Genomic DNA, 24,189 nt, shown 5'->3' with positions numbered 1-24,189 from the left:
CAAATAATGATGTTAGTCACACACTTTTTGACAAATAAACTTTCTTAATTTCTTATGACATTCTAGAGATACTGCTGGACAATTGAACCCTCAAAGATTCCTTATTTGCTCTCTGATAAATAGCTGTCTTCACAATAGTTATTCCCTGGATAGTATTACAAAAAAATCTGTAATATTTCCACTTGCATTTACTTTCCATCTTGTGTACATTTTTAAGAAAGTTTATATTTAGATATTTGGTTTTTTTTTTGTCTTATGTATTGTTGTCCAAACAAATAAACACATCTTTATTACGGTCATAGACCAGCATAAAGAGAGTGGGATGTAGTCTTGGGAAAGCATTATTGCTATACTATTTAATACATTTGAAATCTTGCATTAAATTTTAAAAGAAATCTACAAATGTTCACCTAGGTACAGTTTGTGACTATACACCTTCCAAAGTTCTTTATGTCATGCCTTGATAAGCATAGAAAACTTACTGAGTAATAACTATTCACAGCTAGGATTCCTCCCCCCACCCCCAATAATAATAATAATAATAATAATAATAATAATAATAATAATAATAATAATAATAAATTTATTATTGTATCCCGCCTCCATCTCCCCAAAGAGACTCAGGGCGGCTTACACAGAGACTCACCCAAAAACAACAACATAGCATTACATACAACAGTAATTAAAACAGTAATTTAAAACAATATAACAAAGGTACAAACAACATAACAGTTACTGTATATACTCGAGTATAAGCCTAGTTTTTCAGCCCTTTTTTAGGACTGAAAAAAACCTCCTCGGCTTATACACAGGTGAGGGTCCTGGTGGGCTTATATTCAGGTCGGCTTATATTCAAGTATATATGATATATTTATTATTTTACTCTATTAATTATTATTATTACATTTATTATTTTACTCTATTATTATTGTTACATTTATTATTTCACTCTATTATTGTTGTTACTTTTACATTTATTTTACTCTATTTTTATTATTATTAATACATTTATTATTTCACTCTATTTATTATTACATTTATTACTTTACTGCATTTATTATTATTATTACATTTATTATTTCACTTTATTATTATTAAAAAGATACATAAGCACATTTACATTGAAGAAGATGAAAATAATGATTTAATCAGCATTGAACAGTCATATCTTAAATTACAGTTTGATGCAAAGATTCAAAAACATTTAAACTACTGATGCCTCAATTAATGTAATTTTATTGGTCTCTCGGCTTATACTAGAGTCAATGTTTTCCCAGTTTTTTTGTGGTAAAATTAGATGCCTCAGCTTATATTCAGATCAGCTTATACTCGAGTATATACGGTTTTTAAAAGCCCGAGTGTCGATTGCTACATACAGCAGACGGTGACTAGTGCAAGAACTCTGAAAGAATACTAACTCTGTTGGCCATTGAGGGGGAAAGAAATGGAAAAGTAAAAAAGCTTTGGCCACAAGACATGCTGCTGAAAATTGAAGTTCTTTTGCGTATTTTAGAGCTAAACATTCAGGTGAGCTGGTTTTTAAAAAAATGGATTATTCTTCATGGTAGCTGCACAGTTTGATGTTTTGCGCATTGCTTAAGATTGGCCTTGCATATCTCATTGAACTGAATGTGATAATTATCTCGGAAGAGGTAAGATGCCTTGCAAGTAAAAAGGAAAATATGGGGAAATAAGCTCTGAAGCCACCATCTCTTGCTTTGTGAGGAGCAAGGATTGCAATAAAATGCCCTGTAGGCAGATAAAAATGATGAAATCAATACTAAAACACAACAAGTGATCTGGTAACAGGGGCATAGCCCAATACTTCTGTTAACCTGTCTGCTTCCATGAAACGAGATTGCTGGCAGGGAGAGACTTCAAAGGCTACACAGCAAATTGGGTGTTGTCGCTCACTGTAGCATACACTACATGCTGATTTCTGCTGAACTGAGCCTTTTGGGATTGCAGCCATCATATGGTTTAAATTCTTCCCCCATCTCACCCTCTTCCTTTTTGGCCATATTCCATCAAGCTAAAAGAAAGGAGAAAAAGAAGGAACAACTTCATCAGCTCTGCTATGAAAATTCCATATGTTCCATATGTTCTCCATGAACCCTTACCTAGGAGAAACCATTCCAAGTGGCAACAGAGAGACAGAAAAAGAAAACAGTGTTCCATTAAATCTGATGAAGACCAACAAGGTTTAGCACCTGCTGTTCTTGAAAAATTTCATCATAGGTGAGTTGTTGTTTTCAGCTATATTTTCATATAAGTTTACAAATATTTTCAATTTTTCATACTTGGGCTGGAAAGAACTTGAATTTTATCTGTAAACATTTGAATACATGGAAAACTGGTACAGATGGATATATAGCTGCCCAATACCTTAAATTATTGGATTCTAATATAGGAACCGCCATGCAAGATCCCAGCCTGGGTATCCATGCAAGATTCCAACTTGACTCCCATTCCAGCTTATTCCAAAGAAACTGTTAGGAAACTGAATGCAGTTGAATATGTTGTCGAAGGCTTTCATGGCCAGGATCAAAGGGTTGTTGTGTGTTTTCCAGGCTATATGACCATGTTCCAGAAGTATTCTCTCCTGACGTTTCTCCCACATCTATGGCAGGCATCCTCAGAGGTTGTGAGGATGCCTCAGAGGATGCCTGCCATAGATGTGGGTGAAACATCAGGAGAGAATACTTCTGGAACATGGCCATATAGCCCAGAAAACACACAACAACCCTGAATGCAGTTGATATGGTATGAAGATGAGAACAGAGCCTATGCAAACAGTAACAACACCCACGTTCCTCCCAGAACCTCCACCTGTCGAAATGATGTGTATTTTCCCCTAATAATAAAAATAACCTCTACACTTTGCACATTATCTTTTCTCCTCATGTCATGCTCTTAAGTGGATAAGTAAATGATTGCAGAGTGTGAAAAATCAGCTCTCAGACAAGCCAGTTCTTTTGCTTTTTACCCAAATGATATCTTTTCCAAAGATAGTAGACCCTTCCCTGGTGAATAAGCTGCACTGTACCTAAATTAAACCTGAGCCGTGTCAGAAAACCCATAGTGTTCTGTCTTAAATTTCACTCTTTGACAGACAGTGGATTAGACAGAAAATGAGTTACATTTTCCAGAACCATATAAATCTATACCCTGTGCTGCAGAGCAGCATGACAAATAACTTCTAGTATAGGAAAATAAAAAATAAACTAAGTCTGAGATCCTTGCAGGTGTCGCTGCTTGTATGTATCTGCCATGGAAGTCATCTCCTGCCCTGTCGGAAAAGGAATCAAAGTGCCTCCACTTACAGTGACACAATTCTTGAGACAACCTACAACTGCCCAAGTGAAAACCATCATATACTGGCACCAATCTACAAACCATGTAGTTGACATGCTGGCTATTGAAAGGCAGACCTATATTTTTTTTCCTTAAAACAACCTTTGACCTGTGCAAGTCTTTTTGGTCTTGGTTGTAGTTGTGTTAAAAGTTGCCTTGCACTTTTGGTCAGAAGATTACTAATAAATGTAGCAAATAATCTATAAAAATAGTGCTGGACAACTTTGTCCCATATCATATTACTGTTTTCCCTTCAATTAATCTGGTTTTTCAAGACTCCCGTGCCCCCCACCACCAAAAAAAATAATAATAAACACTAGTTCTTCTAGTATATATGAGTTCAATCACAACTCAGTTGGTAAATTCTGATCAAAAACAAACTCAAAGTAAGAATACATTTTACTTTATTAGGTTTGTGCAATCCGGGTAAACCACAAGCTATTTCGTTTTCTGGCTTTTGGTGAGGGCCCCGATCCATTTTTGGAAGCTTCCCGAATACAGGAGGGCAGATATTCCCTGCACATTTTGAATAAGAGTTAACATACAGTAGTCTCATTGGCTTATGGATAAATTGATCTAAGTTGTTTGCATTGAAATTTGACTGCCATTTCTAGGCTTATACATGAGTATATAGAGTAAGTGTGTTCTGATTTTGGCTCTAGAAATGAAAAGTGGTTTGTGTCTGTCTGATACAACTGTCTGGTAAGAGGAAAACAAATATGTGAATGCCATCTTATTTGCTCTATTTAATTAAATGTGATATATGGATAAGTAAAGGAGGAAAGGTGAGCTGAAGACCTTTAATTCCATTCCTTAATCAGAAGAACCACAAATCCATGCATGGGATCTATGCTTATTAGAGTCTAGGCTGTAAATAATGTCTTGAGTGTGTGACACTAAACTGGCAGTATAGCTCCAGAAAATTCCAAATTTTCTATATAAGGAAAGTTATGAGAAGGAGAGGGGAGAAGAGCTCACAAAGAAATTTGAATTGGCTAATAATGATCTTTAAGAGTGAACAAACAGTCTTGAAAGTGACACAAAGGAAAATCAAATAGGCCATTCAGCCTGGCCTCCTTACAATGAAAGAAAAAGAAAGCTAATGTGAACATAGCCCATATTTTTTTTTCTGATTAGAAAATGAAATGACTGGGCAAGATAGCTGCCTTTTTATATATTAGGTATTAGTCTTCCTCTTTTGTACTGTGATAGGGATTGATTTCTTCACATCTCTCAGATAAGGAGATAAGCAATCTTCTGATCCCTTTTAAAAAGCAGAGATGTGAATCAAGTGAAGGGGTGCTTTGATTGTGCTCTTCCTGCATGGCAGGGGGTTGGACTAGACGGCCCATGTGGTCTCTTCCAACTCTATGATTCTATGTCTGCAGATGTATTTCATGTAGAGAGTTATTTATATATTTAACATATTTTGGCCTGCTTTTTTACCTTCTATCTCCAAAAACTTGTTCAAAGAACCACCTACAAATATATTGGAAATAAGGCAGTTCCTGGCTGAAGGTTTAAAGACATGATATCTAAGATAAAGCGACTGAGAGAGAGGAAGAAAGATATCAACTAAATTGGGATTAGATTCTTAGTTGAATAATTCAACAAGCAGTAACTTCAGCAGTCTATAGAGCTGGGTTTAAGTATAGTGGCTATTGTCTCTCATCTACAGATCTTGAGAATATTATCAAGACAACGATTGGACTGTTTCTATAATAAACAAATATATGAGTTATACTGGATTTAAGACTAAAGACTGAATTAGCTTTAATCCGAATTCAAACCCGATGTGATGTTAACACTATTCCTTGTTACTATCTATATATATAAAAGAGTGATGGCATCAGGGCAGCGGACAAAACAACAAAACTACAGGCCCCCCAACCTCGAAATTTGACAACACAACCCATCATCCACGGCTCTAGGTTGATACAACAAAAAGAAAAGAAAAATAAAGTCCTAATTAGAGGGAGAGGGATAATTGTTTTTATCCAATTGCTGCCAGTTACAAGGCTAAGTTCCACCCACTTGGTCTCCTAGCAACCTACTCAGCCCAGGGGACAGGCACAGTTAGGCCTCACTTAGGCCTCTTCCACAGATTATCTAATTTGCACTGGATTATATGGCAGTGTAGACTCAAGGCCCTTCCACACAGCTATATTACCCATTTATAATCTTATATTATCTGCTTGACATTGGAATATCTTGACTCCACACTGCCATATAATCCACTTCAGTGTGCATTTTATACAACTGTGGAGAAGGGGCCTCATATAATCCAGTTCTATGCAGATAATATAAGATTATAAATATACAGTAGAGTCTCACTTATCCAACATAAACAGGCTGGCAGAATGTTGGATAAATGAATATGTTGGATAATAAGAAGGGATTCAGAAAAAGCCTATTAAACATCAAATTAGGTAATGATTATACAAATTAAGCACCAGACATCATGTTATACAACAAATTGGACAGAAAAAGTAGTTCCATGCGCAGTAATGCTATGTAGTAATTACTGTATTTACAAATTTAGCACCAAAATATCACAATGAATTTAAAATATTGACTACAAAAACATTGACTACTAAAAGGCAGAGTGCATTGGATAATCCAGAACACTGGATAAGCGAATGTTGGATAAGTGAGATTCTACTGTAATATGAAATAATTACTGTGGTAATCCAGTCCAACCCAATTCTGCCATGGAGGACACAATCCAAACACGCCCAACAGATGGCCACCCAGCCTCTCAATAATAATAATAATAATAAGAAGAAGAAGAAGAAGAAGAAGAAGAAGAAGAAGAAGAAGAAGAAGAAGATCATACAATCATAACGTTAGGAGACACCCCTAAGGATCATCCAGAACAACTTCCTTCTACCATGCAGGAGGACACCATCCAATCACTCCTGACAGATGGCCATCCAATATCTGCACAATAATAATACACATCGAATCATAACATCAGACAGTTAGAAGACACCCCTAAAGGCCATCCAGCCCAACCCAATTCTGCCATGGAGGACACAATCCAAGCACGCCCAACAGATGGCCACCCAGCCTCTCAATAATAATAATAATAATAATAATAATAATAATAATAATAATAATAAGAAGAAGAAGAAGAAGAAGAAGAAGAAGAAGAAGAAGAAGAAGATCATACAATCATAACGTTAGGAGACAAAGGATCATCCAGAACAACTTCCTTCTACCATGCAGGAGGACACAATCCAAGCACTCCTGACAGATGGCCATCCAGCCTCTACATAATAATGATGATGATGAAGAAGATGATGATGATGATGATGATAATAATAATAATAATAATAATAGAAGCATAGAATCCAAGAGTTTGGAGAGACCCCTAAGGGCCATCCAGCCCAACCCTTTCTACTATTCAACAGGACACAATCCAAGCATTCACAACACACGGACAACGTATAAATACTATACAATACTACACAGGGACATAGACCCCCTCTACCCTCACCACTTTCACAGTACACAAACAACCAAATGCATACTAAACATAAAGACAACCATACAACAGACATTCAATACCACCACTACCTCAACAATTTCTCACCAACACCACCAGACAACGCCACAGCAACGCGTGGCTGGGCACAGCTAGTATTGTATATATATAGACTGAGGGTTGAATAAATCCACCTGGACACTATATATACAGGTTACCTATATGTATTATACTTTGCTTGTATCGATACCATATTCAAGTTTAAGATTATTATTTGGATTAACAACAGGAATGAAGTTACGGTCAATTACCGGGTTAATTTAAACCCCATTCAGACCCAAGATGGTTCAAAACAGTAGTTATTCATCTATACAGTATTTTACAATCGCAACATACAAGTGATTACATTACAATAGAAGTGTATAACAACATAACTTACTTTGCATTATATTATATACCATACTTTTCTTTTTCTTTTCTTTTTTTGCTGGTCTGAAACATTGGACATGATACCTAGAGAATGGATGGATCATTCTCAGCTAGAGATCTAGCAAGACATCATGGTGTCTTCCTGTTTGTTAAATGTGACAATAGTTTTTAGGGATGTTTTGCCCAAAACATCTGGAGAAGAAGACCTCTATAATGTCCCTTCTATGATCCAACAATCCCTTTTCCATAACAATAGTAGACACCCATAAAATTAATGGCCGTGTCATAATGCCAGTTCTTGGTGATGACCCTGAGATGTCCACAGAGGAGAAAGCTCTATCCCTTCCCCCCTCCCATACATGTCCTCAGTTGGCACCCAATGAATTGCTACATAAAGTTGTTTTCACACAGAGAGTAGCTAACACATCTTTTGTGGTAGAATACGGAAGTAAATGCCCTGGAAAAACACACTTCCTGTACCTACTTCAGGTCCAATCAGCTGTAGTTAATTGCAGATTCCTCAAATGAAAATTGATATCTTCTGTGATCCACTGAAGTGAGGAAATAATTCAGATATGTTGGAATGCCCAACTCCTTTACAGCACCATTGGCAAAACATAAAAGTATGAGATTACACAACCAAAGACATAAGCATCTATCCTCCCTCCAAATATATCTCTTTATGTTCTGTGAAGAACATGCAAGTTTCATTCCTATATCCATTATCTCTAAACCATTATTGCCTACTCTCATAAATATGTAGGCTGTCATTTATATGCTCAGAAATGCTTTCACGTCAAATAACATTTTTTTTTCAACAGGATCTCACACTGGGAAATCTCAAAAGAATGTATTAATGCAGGATTCCCTTGAAATAGGCACAAGTGGGTAAAGAAAGTAGTTCAATGTCCAAGTTCATAATCTCAGAATGCATTGGGATCTTGTACAACCTTAGAGACTAACTGAAAGAAGTTGGAAGCATAAGCTTTTATACTCTAATGGCTTGTCTACATGAACAACAACAAAAAGACACAGGACTTGAATCTAGAACTGGCAGTCTCCCGCCCTCCTCCACAGCAGCCAGGGAGCTGCTAGCAAAAACCATTCTGGAGCTGATCCAGCATTCATTACTCTGGAATGGACCTGGGATAAAGGGTCTGTGAGGAGCCCCATGTCATGATTACTATATTTCCAGAGATTTGGTGTCATGGTTTAAAACAGGAGTTTGGGAAAACTATAGTGTCTGGCTTTACTTGGGGGCTATCTGCATTCCTTCTATTAAGATCAAGACCCTTAAATACAGAGGTACTTTAGGCATGGTGAAAAGATAACCAAATGAGTTTACTGAAAACAAGATGAATAAAAGGTTAACTCCACACGGGACTATTGAAAGATAGTTTAAACAATACATTACAAATGGAGAATTTGCTGAATCCAGTCATCTCTCTGGAGTCTTTGAAAGTCCTCTGTCTCTGGTGTCTCAATTTTCTTTCTTTGTGAAGCCTAAGCTGATCAAAGGCTCAGGTTGTATCTGGGACTGGTGGTATAAGAATACTGCTGAATGCCGTGTTTATTAGTGCTAAGGATCCCTGTTTGGATTGCTAGACCTGGGATTTCCAGACAAAATCCAGGCCTGTAGTCTCTATAGCTCTACTGCAGAAAACGGAGCCTAGCAAAAGCGCTCTATACAGGCAAATGGAATCGACCAACTAAGGCTGGCCTCTAGGGAAATTTTATGCTCCACCCAAAAAAGTGAGTTATCTACACTATTGGGAAAACCTATAAACAGGGGGAACTGAAGCAAAGGAGAGAGGAAAAGGCAGAGCAAAGACTTCACAGTCAACGACCACTGCAGTTTGGTAGAACATATGTGTGTGAATTTTTTCTTAAACGAGAGTAATGCCTAGTTGGTGCTACTAAGCAACACTTGCCATAAACAATGGCTTGACCACCTCAGATGTCTAGAGTGAATGCTCCACAAAAGTGTGTGTGTGTGTGTGTGTGCTGACTATAAATGTAGCTTTGAAACATGTTGTTACTCACAGATCATCTGGAGAATGAAGATCAGATTTTTAAAATCAATAATGGATTCCTTTGCTTATGAACTATTTGTTTTTGCTTCATAGTTGATTATTAATCATTCAGTAACTGAGGAAGTATGTAAGAGCAAGGAAGTAAAACCATATTGGATTTTATGATGTTTGACAAAGTCTCAGGCTATTCTCTAGCTAGCACATGAATCAAATATGACTTGAAAAAGAAATGGAAGTTATGGATCATTAGAGTCCTTAGTGATTTTTTTATGCCCAGAACATTTGCAGCAAAAAGCTTATGAGTTGAAAACAAAAAGAGCACGCATGCACATACACAGGGCTGTGCCTGTTTTTTTTATCATATTTTATTTGAAGGGCATCTAAAGTGCCTGTGAAGTCATCATTATAAATAATGAAATAGGCTTGAAATGAAGCTTTGAAAAAGTCAGAAACAATTAAATTACTGTCAAAGAAGGTGCTATTGAAGTAACCACTAATATCTAAAGAAGAGGAAGACCAAACATTGACCAGATTAACTAGGTGGCTTCCTCAAATAGCAGACAAAGTGGAGTGGCGAGATTGGTGAGAAAATTATGTCCACATTATCATATAAGTGATGGGCCATTTGTGTGATACTTCACTCTGGACACAGCTAAAGATTTGCAGGGCATGGACTGCTATCTGTCTCATGAACTATATAATAAGGCAATTTAGTCCCTCTGAGGCCAGTTTTGCACAGCAGAAAAGTCCACACTGAACCGGGTTTAAAAAACCCAGCTCGGGGCAGACTTTAGTCTGCACACCAGCCCCAAAAGCAGTTCAGTGGCAGCTGGGTAAGTAATTATATTTTTAAGCCTTTTAGACCCAGATCTAATGCAGTATCAAATTAATTCAGGACAAAGCAAGGTTTTCCTGGGTTGTCCTGAATTAATTCAATTTTACCGGATATGTTGTTTGGACGCCTCCATTAAAATCACAGGAGCTCCCGCATTATAGGCCCTGTGTGGAAGGGACCTGAGTCATATTTTGCTCTGTGCATTTTGCCTTTATTGTCAATCTGTTAGTGAGAAAAATGCAGATTCCTGGTTATGACCTTTAAAGTCATATTTGGTTTAGGTCTAGGCTATCTGGCAGGCTGTAGATCCTCCTATGAGCCTGCTTTGGGCCCTAAAATCCCCAGAGGAGGTATTTATTTCAGGACCCATCTACATGGGCCAAATGAGTTGATTTGGTGGTGAATGGACTCTCTCTATGGTGTCCACATGATGCATGGGCTTCATTTGCCTTGTGCCACATTTTTAAAAGTTGCAAGTTAGTATGGAGCTTCACTGAAGCTCCAAATCACATCCACATTTAGGTCAAATGTAAACAGTTGTGCCACTTCCTATTTGGGAAGTGGCTGTGACCACTTACATTGCCACTCCACTTTTTCCAGGTTCAGGCAGTCCAGAGAAAGAGGATGGCACTTACTTTGATAAATGTTTCTGGGGTTTAAGGTGTTCTTTGGGGATGAAGATGATGGTATTCATCTCTCGGAGCCTAGAGTGAGTCCAGCTGGAGCAATGGGGCAAATGAAGGAAGGGGGATGGAAGGAGGTGATCCCCCCCCTTTTCCATCTCTCCTTTCTTTCTTCATCACTCTGGCTATCATCATTACAAGTGCTAAGCATAGACCACTGCTATTTTCCTTATCTGATGGTCACCACAAAGTCCAGCCTGGAACTAGCTCAACAGCTGGCCATGTAGGACCATGGTACCCCAGTACAGATCAGCATCATGGCTGGCGGTTGGACTGCATGGTCCTTCCAGCTCTATGATTCTATGATCACCTTCTGGCAAATGTAGATGTCCCTTTAGTGTTTTGTATATGGAATTCTGGAATTCTGGCTAATGGAGACACAAGAGAGACCCTTCTTTTAGCTTTCACTTGATTCTGGGATTCTCTTCTCAAGGAGCCAAAATGTTCCCAACATTTCTGTCCTTCCATTAGCTCTGCAAACATTTTCCCTACAGGAATTGGCTATTCGTTTGAATTCTTCTTTGGTGATTTCTCCCTTTTTCCACTTCTTGTGCATGTCTTTTTTTAGTCTTAGACCAGATAGAAGTTTTTTGGACATCTATTCTGGCTTCTTTGCCGCTCAGTATTTCCTTCATTTTTTGGAAGTCAGCTCTCCTAAAGTTCAGAATGCATGTTTGACTTTTTTTCGTTTCGGCCTTCCTTTGAATCGCAAACTGCAGGAGCACATGGTCACTTGCCCCTAAGGATCCGACCACTTCAACTGGTCTTCCGCGTTTGTTAGGATGAGGTCAAGAGTAGCTGACCCCTTTGTTGCCTCTTCTACCTTCTGGACCATAAAATTGTCTGCAAGGCAAGTGAGGAATTTGTTGGACTTTGTACTCTTGGCCCAGTTTGTTTTCCAGCAGATATCAGGATAGTTGAAATCACCCATGACTACTATATCTCTTCTTCTCACAGCCTTTTAGAACTGAAGCTATTTAGTGAAAGGGCTTTTAAGAGGATATGGCATTGATTTAATTGTACTGAAAATAATCTATTTTATTATTTCCAATTAAGGTGTTTTGAATTGCCTTCATGTGGTAAATAATTTGATTTAACAATTTTGTTCTTTTTGTGGGCATGCAAAAACTTTTTTATTATTATTCTGTCAGGCTTTTAGAACTAAAGGTTTTTAAAGAAAGGGTTTTTAAAGGTTGTTACATTGTATTGTATTGCATTGATTTCATATCCTGGTTTCCCCCTGGCAATGGATATTGAACTGTTTAACTTTTTTATCCTTTCTAAGCATACGTTTTAAATTATCGTGAATAGTTTAATTCTATTGACATTTGTATGGCTTTGGATATATTATACTTGAGAAGAAAAACTTAAGGGAAAGAGAATTACATAGAAGAAAAGAGAAGGAGAAAGAGGAAGGACTTCTTTCTCCACAAAAATATTATATTTAAGCTGAACATTATACTTATCATTAAAGCATTTTGCTCTAGCGTTTAAATTCATCAAAAATAATGATCTACAAGAGAAGTTAAAAGTATAGTAACACCAAAATCTAGCTCCCCACAACTAGGGGGTGAAGGCAAGCCAGAAAATTTTAGATTTTTTATTTTTGTCAAAAGCAATTTGACATGTTTAGAACAAATGTAGAAGAACCGAGCACCAAAGAAAGTGGCAACAATGGAAGACAATAATTCCAGCACATGTCTGTCAAGAGAAACCTACCTGCTTAGACCAAGCCGAAATGAAAACTGATTGAACGCTCACAAATGAGTATCAAAAAGAAAGCTCTGGATAGCCAAACCTGGTAAATATAAATAATAAAATTAGAAACAAGAACAAAAAGGAGCTCACAGAAAAACCAAGTTAAGGTCTGATAGAAACCTAAGGCCGATAATTTCTACTTGCTAGGTATGGCTCACGAAAGAGTTCTCCAAGAGTTCTCTTTCTTTTCTATTTTTTAAAAATTTAAATTAATTTATCAATCAAAATGTATAAGCTTACATTTTCCTCATTTTACAATATCTTAAACATATCATGTTGTATACAATCTGACAGTAAAAAAAATCAAGAACATCTTTAAGCATATTTCTTATCAGTTTTTTTAACATTTCCATTACAACTTTACTACATATCTCTCTACTACACACCTTTTATAATAATAAAATTATAATAATAAAACTTTATTTATACCCCGCCACCATCTCCCTGCAGGGACTCGGGGCGGCTTACATGGGGCAGAGGCCCAAACAACATAGAACAAAACATATCTACTTATGCATATTTTATTATTAATATTATTATTATTTATAATTCAAAATGTATAAGTATACATTCTTTCCTCATTTTACAGTATCTTAGATATATCATATTGTATACAATCCAACAATAAAGAAAAATCAAAATCAAAACATCTTTAAGCATATTTCTTATCAGTTTTAGACTTTTCGATTACAACTTTACTACATATCTCTCTACTACACCCTTTTATCTACTTATACATGTTATATTTATTATTATTATTATTATTATTATTCGGTGGCGAAGTGCGTTAAAGCGCTGAGCTGCTGAACTTGCAGACTGAAAGGTCCCAGTTTCAAATCCCGGGAGCAGCTTGAACGCCTGCTGTTAGCTCCAGCTTCTGCCAACCTAGCAGTTCAAAAACATGCAAATGTGAGTAGATCAATAGGTACCGCTCTGGCAGGAAGGTAACAGCGCTCCATGCAGTCATGCCAGCCACATGACCTTGGAGGTGTCTACGGACAACGCCAGCTCTTCGGCTTAGAAATGGAGATGAGCACCAACCCCCAGAGTCGGTCACGACTGAACGTCAGGGCAAAACCTTTACCTTACCTTACCTGTTGTTGATATTGTTATTATTGTTACACCTTTTTGCCCTCTTCCCTTCCCCTTATTTTGTGCCACCTTCACAAAAAGGTGTTTCGTGGTTTTTCAATAAAATTATAAATCATAAAAAATTACAATTTACAGCCTAAGGAAGGGAGGAAGGAGAAGCCAAAGGAGGAGAAAAGGAGCCCAAGCGGCAACAGGAGGAGAAGGAGGCAATTTATCAACACACGATTGGTTGATAAAGACTTAAAATAGTGTATAACTACTAAAATAATATATAAATATTAAAATAAATATAGTGCCCCTACTCCGTGGATTTTCATTTATTGAGGGTGGTCCTGGAACCTAACCCCCGCGATAAGTGAGGGAACATTGTAGTCGCAATATTTTTTGTGAAGAGCAATGCAGGTTTAAACTCATACCCAACATAGTAGGACAATAAATTGTCAGAATAGCCCATGGAAATCCTATTTTTCTGGGTGAGATGACTGTTGTTATGACTTCACTTAGTCAAGTAGGTTAGTAAAATAGCAACAAGGGAAAGGAACTCAGAGGGAGTTAAAAGTGATATTGATGTCCTTACTATGCTAGTGCTTCTTAGACCACCTTGGGTTGAAGGACAAATTCTCAGTGTGAGAAGATATATCTGCTCAAAGCAAGATTTGACCAGAATTGTCATTCTTAGAAGAAGCCATAAATTCATTTAATTTAAAGACTCTAAAAATGCTAACAATGAGGTAGCAGAGGACAACATTTTCTCAGACTCAGAAGATTATGTAACGTGACACTTAGCAAGTAAGCTCTGGAGGATGTCAAGATAATGAAATTCCTCTTAGCTGGAAGGGATGGAGCTTCTTTGGATCAGCCCTTGAGCACTTTCCTGAATTGAAAGTCTTGAGTAAAGTCAGGAAAGCCTCGCGCCTTGGCATTTAAGACCAAGGCAAACAAAGCAAAAGGCACGGAGTGAACTGCCAAACCTTCAAACTATATAGCAAATTGTAAGAAACAGGAGAAAAATGTGTAAGACAAGTCTGTCTTCTAAACTTTACAAACTTCACTCCCTTGCTACAGTAACTAGCTCAAACGCTAGATGCCAAAGGCTTTATAAGTCTGTTGGCATAACATCCTGGTGGGAATTGACTACTGGTGTTAAAAAAATGAAACTAGTTTATCTGCAAACAAGAGAAACTATCAGCAGTATCATTTTCCAGGCCTGTAGAGTATTGTAATGAAATATTGTAATGAATAGAGTATTGTAATGAAAGCACTGAAGGATAAAAACTCTCCCCATAAATTATTATTATTATTATTTATTAATTATTAATATGGTTATTAATCATATGGACTGCTTAGTCTGCAACATTTCATAGGTGAAAATCAGGATTCATGTGGCCAAGTATGATCAGTATGGAGTCAAGATTGCAAAAGTATTAATGCAAAAGAACAAACAAGATAGGACAGGCTGCAGCAGTTTGCTTTTGCCTGAGGCCCCTTCTACAATAATAATAATAAGAATAAGAAGAACAACAACAACAACAACAAGCTTTATTTATAGCAGTTTTTGAACGGCTAGGTTAGCAGGGGAGCTAGGGCTGACATACAGGAGCTCACCCAGTCTCGCAGATTCCAGCCACCAACCTTCAGCACTTCAGCCAGCACAAGGGTTTAGCCCATTGCACCACTGTGGCCCCTACACTGCTATATAATCCAGATTATCAAAACAGATAATCCACATTATCTGTTTTGAACTGGATTATATGAGTCTACACTGCCATATAATCCAGTTCAATGCAATCTGGATTGTATGTGGCAGTGTAGATTCAGCCTATGTCTCTTGCACATATGAGGTCCCTTCCACACTATCCCTATATCCCAGAATCTGATCTCAGATAATCATCTTATCCTAAACTATCAGGTAATGGAGACTCATGTAATCCAGTTTAAAGCAGATAATCTGGAATCAGATCCTAGGGCAGTGTAGAAAAGGCCTGAATCAACTTGCAATTTGGATTTCACTGCAAATTAGCTCAGAGTAAACACCCTTCTGTTATAGAGTTTTCTCTTTAATAAGCACATTTTGGACTACTGCCAATGTTTATTTACTTTTGGGGTTTTTGCTATTTCCTTGCATATGCACAAAACAGTGGCTTTAAGTATATTGCATCAGGGGATGTATTTTGCCCAATAATACGTTTCCATACAAACATTGTTTCTTAATTAATCACTTAGCCACTTCATTAGGTACTGTCAGTTTTGAAAAATGAAACAGAAGTACCCCTTTTCCTCCTTTTTCTGGATAATTTAATTTTGAAAATAAACCTGCAGTAAGTCAATAGGCTGCTGGCATTGCCATCACAGCAAATCTTTTCCATGTATGGAAGATCAGATAGAGTCTATCATTTTCCCCGCTAGGTAAGATACAGTAGAGTATTCAATTAGTTTAAAATAGAATTATAATACTGAGAATGAGATATTTCATTGTTATCTGCACTGGCTTCCAGTCAACGTCTGGGTCCAATCAAAATTATAAATTGCTTGAAAATGATCCATTTGGGGTATTGGCTCTCATACGTAAACACAGATCATGAGACCATTCCCATAAGATTTCTCCAAACCTTGTATCGAAATTATCATTATTAATTAGGAAATCCTCACCTGAAACATCCTTGTTGTCCATCAGCATCAACTGACTCCTTACTTCATACATGAAGTAATGTTTCAGATGTGCAAACAGTAAGACGTCAACAAGCATAGCATTTACCATGTTTATAGGCTATGCACATTCATTGAACATGCGGAAGACAGCCTGAACATATGAAAGAGTAGTGTTTATTATCCTCAGCCTTCTGTGCCCTTGCTCCCCTTGGTAATGCTCCTCTAAGGTTGCAGTTGCCTAGCAACAACCCTTCTCAGCCATTGCCTGGACCAGACAATACAATGTGGTTGGCGCTACCGTACTACTCACTAAATATAGCTGCAAGTGGAACATCTCATTTCCCCAGTTTTTTGAAAAACTAATATCTACGTGTTCTTAGCCAGCAATCTTATATGCCCTTCTGTCTCCTTCTGCAATATTACCTGTTACTTTTTTTCTCCCAACATCTTTGAATATAAATTTGACTACCATCTTTCCTATGTGTGATTTATTCCCAGTCTTAGCTCTTTCTGAAAACTACACCTAATGCTTCATATGCCGTCACACCCAGGCACCTTTTAGAACTTTAAGATGTGCTTCTTTCTTTGCCCGGATGAACTGCGGGGGCCTTACTTTGAAGCTCAGGAATCCCAGTAACCAAAGTCACTTCAAGTTGAACAATCAAACAAGATTTTATTTTCTCAAAGTCCTTGGCAGACTTGGCACAAATTGTTGAGGTTACAAATACAAATAGTCAACTTATAAAACCTTGCAGACATTCCTTTCTTGCTTTTCCTCTTAGTCGCTGGGTTAACTTCTTCCAAAGGTGAAGAGATCCTGAGATCTTCTTTACCCTAGCCCTGAGCTGCTATATCAAAAAGAGCAGGTCTTTCACTATCTAAGCTCAAAGCTAGCTTGGAGATGAAATAATTAGAGCTTCTTCCAATGGCAAAGAAATCCTGGGATATTCTTTGCCCCAGTGCTGAGTTGCTATCTTGGAAAGAGCAGGTCCTCCCCTATCTGAACTCAGCACCAGTTTTATAAGCAAGAGGTCAGTATTTACGATGACGTGTCTGAGCTGGCCTACTTTGACCACACAAGCATATATGAGTTCTTTTCTCTTCTGTGGAAAGGCAAAAAAACTTCTCAAAATGGAGATTTCATCCCCAGGAAAAGGGGCGGTCTCAAGAACAAAAAGGATACTTTGCAAGCTTTCAGCAGCAAAGGCCTTGCAGAATGGTTACAAATCTCTGCTAATGGCTGTCAGAGTGCTGCTGAGTCTGCAGCAATCCTGGAAAAAATGCAAAAGGTGCTATTTCCTACAACTATGAGACAATGCAAATCAAACCCCTGGTAGACGGAACACTTCAGAATAAAAGTAGTGAGTTAAACAGTTGGGTGTCTTCCTATTTGGAAGTAACCATGGGTTTTCCCGAGGTTGAACAGCCCAGGGACAGGAGATGGCATTTACCTTTCCCCGTTGATCTGGCCTTAGTGATGACCACTGCGCATAAAATTTGCAGGCCATAACTTGGTGCCTATAGTGACACTGGCCAGAGTAATTGAACCATGAGAGAAGAGGGGAGAGCCATTCCTCCCTTCCAATCTCACCTTGGACCTCATCACATTAGAGCAGTGGTTCCCAATCTTTTTTTTAAATGATCTTTATTGAAGATTCTTTATTACAAATATATAAAATCAAGGGGGAAAGGGGAATAGGAATGGATTGGACTGAAGGGGTAGGAAAGGGGGGAGGGATAGTTGTGAATAAGGAGGGGGGAAAGAACAGAGGGGTATCAGGGAGGGCAGTTGTGGAACAGGGGAAGGGTTGTACAGAGGGGAAGTTAAAAGGGGGTGATTTGGCTTCCACTTAATTTCTGAAGAGGAGAGATTCCCAAAGTCCATTTCTTCATTCTCTATCTACATTCGCTTCATCAATTTTACTTTCTGATTCGTGGTACTTTCTTCTTATCTCAGGTGTGGATATTGGAGTTTTCGTTCTTGTTATTTTACTCTATTCTTCTTTTTATTTAGTGATCTTCCTAGTGTTGTCAAAGGCTTTCATGGCCAGGATCACAGGGTAGTAGTTAATCACCTTGTTTAGCATTGAATAGCTCCATCTCCTGGCTTCTTCCTGCCTGGGGGCATCCTTTGTTCAGCATCGTTAGCTGCCCCTGGCTCCCATGTCTGGAACTCCTCTGTTTTCAGAGTGTTGCTTCTTATTTACTGTTCTGATTTTTGAGTTTTTTTAAATCCTGGTAGCCAGATTTTGTTCATTTTCATGGTTTCCTCCTTTCTGTTGAAGTTGTCCACATGCTTGTGAATTTCAATGGCTTCTCTGTGTAGTCTGACATGATAATTTGTGGAGTGGTCAAGCATTTCTGTGTTCTCAAATAATATACCGTGTCCAGGTTGGTTCAAGTGCTCTGCTATGGCTGATTTCTCTGGTTGAATTAGTCTGCAGTGCCTTTCATGTTCTTTGACTTGTGTTTGGGCGCTAATCAATGCTAATCAAGGTGATTAACTACAACATTCACACTGGCCTCCAACTGACAAAGAATTCTTCTCTCACCCTGGACTTTCCTCAGATATATATAAACCTTCCTTGCTTAGTTTCTCCATACCTCATAACCTCTGAGGATGCCTGCCATAGATGTGGGCAAAACGTCAGGAGAGAATACTTCTAGAACATGACCATACAGCCCAGAAAACATACAATCTTCCTAGTGTTTAACTATCTCTCTACCAGTTGCCAGTCAGTTTCCTTCCTTGATTTTCCCTGATGTTTAGCTATTAAATAGGTTAATCTATCCATATTTTTTATTTCTGATATTTTAATTAACCATTCTTCTTTAGTGGGGATTTCTTTTTGCCTCCAATATCTAGTGTATGTAATTCTGGCCGCTGTTGTAAGTAAGTCATCGTTTTTTTCTTCGTTTAGGTTTAGGGAGACTTCAAAAATTCCCAATAAGTAAGTTTCTGGTATTTTTGTAAATTTTATATCTATAATTGTCTGTACACATTCATGAATTATTGACCAAAATTCTTTTGCTTTTTTGCATCCCCACCAAATATGGTGATAGGTGCCTTCTTCTTCTCCACATTTCCAACATTTATAATTATTGCTTTTATTTATAATTGCTAATTTTTTTGGGGGGGGGGAGGGTTATGTGCCACCTATGAAACATTTTCATCCAATTTTCTTTTAGTTGGTAGGCGTATGTAAATTTGAGTTTCCTGCCCCAACAGGATTCCCATTCCTCCATTTGGATTGGCCTCCCTATATCTTTAGACAATTTAATCATGCAGTTTTTAACTACAGTAGAGTCTCACTTATCCAAGCTAAATGGGCTGGCAGAAGCTTGGATAAGCGAATATCTTGGATAATAAGGAGGGATTAAGGAAAAGCCTATTAAACATCAAACTGGGTTATGATTTTACAAATTAAGCACCAAAACGTCATGTTATACAACAAATTTGTCAGAAAAGGTAGTTCAATACGCAGTAATGTTATGTTGTAATTACTGTATTTATGAATTTAGCACCAAAATATCACGATATATTGAAAACATTGACTAAAAATATGGCTTGGATAATCCAGAAGCTTGGATAAGCGAGGCTTGGATAAGTGAGATTCTACTGTAGTTCCATTTCCATGTTCCATTCTAATAACGTTTTATATATCCTTGAGATTGTTCTTCCTTCCATAAATAGTATTCTGTCCTATAGATTATTTTTGTCCATAAATCCCACTATCTTATCTTTCTTATAATATTCTTTAAGTTGACCATATTGTAACCATGAAATGTTTCTGGATTCTTCCTTGATTTCCTGTTGTGATTTGAGTATGTAATCCATTCCCTGTTTCTTAATTTGACCGGGGACCACGCTCCAACATTAGTACCAAAAATGTCACAAATCAGTTTTTGGTCAACTTTAGATTCGGTTTGGTTACTTGGGGTGCTGATTCAGAAAATTGCACTGGATAGACCACATCAGCTCTTGTTTTTGATACAGAACATATGTCATTCAGTAGTTGCCCACAGAAAACCATATTTAATATTCTAGAACGGATGTGGTCTATCCAATGCAGTTTTCTGAATCAGCACCCAAATAACCCCAGGAACAGGCTTAAAAAGGAAGACATCAAGGTGCCCCGCTTCCAGGGCTCCACAGAGCAGAACAACCTGCTAGAAGAGCTGAGGATAGTCGGCTGAGGATAGAGTACAGTGGGACAAACACAGACTGGAAATCTAGATTTAAAAACCTTTGTGGCATCTCTTAGTGACACATTGTGGCTCATAAAGAGACTCTTCACAAATATTTTTTTTTAAAAAAAATATTTTTTATTAAGAGAGAAAAAAAATTCTACATAAAAAGTTGGGGAACATATAAGAGAATAAAGAAAAGTAGGAAATAAAAAGAAAAGAGAGGGGAAAGAAAAAGAAAAAAATACAAGGAAAATACAAAAAATACAAATAAAAAGTAACTATTTGTGACTTCCATTCTTCTTCCTTCCATTTTAGTTTCTTTATTTGTCTCTCCCAATAAAAGATTGGAGAGTATTAAAATAATTTCTTTCCCTGTCAAGTCTTTATTTTCTCTTAATATATTCTTCAAGAGGTGACCAAGCTGTCATTTTTAATCCTCTACCAACATTTTCTTTTAGTAAAAATGTTAATTTGGCCATGTCTTTTGTGTCTGGTATCAAATCTCTTTTCCATCTTTTTGCAAAAACCATTCTTGCTGCCGTAATAAAAAAACTGAATATTTTTTCTTCATTGTAATCGCCAAATAATTCTTTGTCCAATATTCCCAATACCATGTTTTCCCGAAAATAAGACAGTGTCTTATATTAATTTTTGCTCCCAGAGATGCGCTAGGTCTTATTTTCAGGGGATGTCTTATTTTTCCATGAAGAAGAATTCACATTTATTCTTGAACAAAAAATGAACATTTATTATATACTATACAGTATATCATCACAAACCAGCATAACCAGACAAACTGTGAATCCTATCAAGAATTTCTTGTTACTACCATTATTTCTATGTACAACACTCTATGGTACATATATTTACCAATCCTGCATTCTCTGGTGTTCTGTTAGGTGGGCATGCTTCCAAACAAAAACTTTGCTAGGTCTTACTTTCAGGGAAGGCCTTATATTTAGCAATTCGGCAAAACCTCTACTAGGTCTTATTTTCTGGGGATGTCTTATTTTAGGGGAAACAGGGTAGGTAATACCCAGGTTTCATACTGAAGCTTTTCTTAAAAATTCTTTGACATTCTTTATGAATGTTTTTCCAAAAACTCTTTGTATCCTCACAAGTCCACCACATGTGAAAGTACGAACCTTCTTTCACCTTGCACTTCCAACATTTATTATCTGCATTTTTGTACATCAAGCCCAGTTTTTTTGGTGTAATATACCAGCGGTGGATCATTTTGAGCCAGTTTTCCCTTAAGTCTGATATCTAAGGAACCCTTTGGAAGCAAACATCTTCAGCAAAGTTCAGAAAGGTCACCTGAATGAAGGCTTTGCATGGGTTTTTTGAAGTGACCTTCTTATTGCTGCTGTCATGCCTGCCATGATCCAAAGTTTCAAAAAAATCTCTCATGCTCCCTTTGTATAATATTGGATTCACTGATGTAATCACATTTCTGTTTGCACACTCAAATTTCAAATGGCATAATCCAATTCAGAATCGAGATGCATGCTAATGTTCTTCAAGGTATAAATTTGAATATTCATCGAACCTAAGCTTATACACACACACACACAGAAAGAGGGGGGGAGAGATGTGAATGTGAAAAGCCCTATTAATTCTGCTTTCAGAGTGAAGCTACTATCATTAACTCCTCTGAAAACTTATGAAGTGAAAAGTCTTTCTTGTTAGCTTGATACTAAACACATATTTAATTAACAAGGGAGAGAGGGAGAGAAATGATTCATTTTCTCTCAGATTCATATATTCAGATTCATTTACAATTTGGATTATTCTTTTCTTTCAAACTTCTGAAATGCCTTTATAATTTTACTTAATTTAGATCTTTAGTATCGTATTGTCAGTCTTCACTCACTTGCCGAGTAGTATGGACAAAGAACAAAACAGACGAAATGAAGAATTAATGATGACTGAAATATACTATTGATTATTTCGGTGATAGGAAATCTGACTGTTAAAGGATATGTGCTTGCAATGGAAAGATAGATAATAATATCAATATCTGGTTTTGGGATCAGTAGGGAATGATGAGGCACCAATGCACATTCCTTCCTTCCTCTGACATATCAGTCAGTTAAACAGTATAAAAGTGGACTGTTTTCAAAAACCACTGTTTAATTTTTTATTTTTGGATATTATAAAACTTTTCAAATTAAGCTGAAGTGACCGGGGCAAGATTCTTCAAGTTAGCTAGCCCCTACCATTTACTGTAGATACTCGAGTATAAGCCGACCCAAATATAAGCCGAGGCACCTAATTTTACCACAAAAAAACTGGGAAAACATTGACTCAAGTATAAGCCGAGAGTAGTAAATTTCAGAAATAAAAATAGATACCAATAAAATGACATTAATTGAGGTATCCGTAGGTTAAATGTTTTTTAATATTTACATAAAGCTCTAATTTAAGATAAGACTGTCCAACTCTGATTAAATCATTATTCTCACCTTCTTCAATGTAAATGTGCTTATGTATCCTTTCAATAATAATAGAGTAAAATAATAATAAATGCAGAAAACAATACATGTAGTAATAAATAGAGTAAAATAATAAATATAACAAAAATAATAAGATCAGACTGAAATAATAAATGTATTAATAATAATAAAAATAGAGTAAAATAAATGTAATAGTAGAAACAATAATAGAGAAAAATAATAAAAGTAATAATTCCAATAATATTTTATTTATTTATTTATTTATTTATTTGCTACATTTATATGCCGCCCTTCTCACCCCGAAGGGGACTCAGAGCGGCTTACAAATTAAATTTACATACAATATTATATTAGTATAGTACAATACTGGTAACAAATTACTATATTGTACTGTATCAACATATTGTAATATTATTAGTAATATTACATGTAAAATATGATATATAATTAATATTATTATATTGTATTATTAGTATTATATCGTATTGCAATATAATATTATGAATAGTATATGTATATACAATATGTTATAATTATTACATATTATTGTAAATTATATTGTATATATATATACATATATATAAAACTATATATATATATACACACACACACATACATATATATATATATAATAATAGAGAAAAATAATAAATGTACCATATATTCTCGAGTATAAGCTGACCCAAATATAATGTTTTCCCAGTTTTTTGTGGTAAAATTATGTGCCTCGGCTTATATTCAGGTTGACTTATATTCGAGTATTTACGGGGTATCTACTTTGATAATCTGGATTATATGGCAGTGTAGAAGAGGCCTGAAACCCACTGAAATGGGAGCTACCAGCTGTCACTACTAGCTTTGAATTCACTAAATGTAATTCTTTTTCCCAGGATTGCTCTTTTACATTCTCCAGCGTGGGCTCCTTTTCAGTCAAAGGCTGGCCTATCTCCAGTGGGAAAAAGTATATGGATTAATTATTGTCTGCCCACATGTTTCACCTAAAGTGAGAATGTTGAATTTGTAGCTAATTTGAGCTTGGCAGCATCGCCTTCAGTGAATATTGAAATGGGAGTGTGCTCGTCGAATAGTGTTTTAAACCCATGTAATGCTCTATTCAATATTGTGCAAAATAGATTGGAAACTGAAAATGAGATTTTATTCATTAAATTCATGTACATCTCTGGAATGGAAAGGGGGAAAGTGATTAAATGCCATTCAGGCT

Source organism: Anolis carolinensis, unplaced genomic scaffold (assembly GCF_035594765.1).
Source record: "Anolis carolinensis isolate JA03-04 unplaced genomic scaffold, rAnoCar3.1.pri scaffold_8, whole genome shotgun sequence".
Lineage (NCBI taxonomy): Eukaryota > Metazoa > Chordata > Lepidosauria > Squamata > Dactyloidae > Anolis > Anolis carolinensis.
This window is presented reverse-complemented; position numbering follows the sequence as displayed.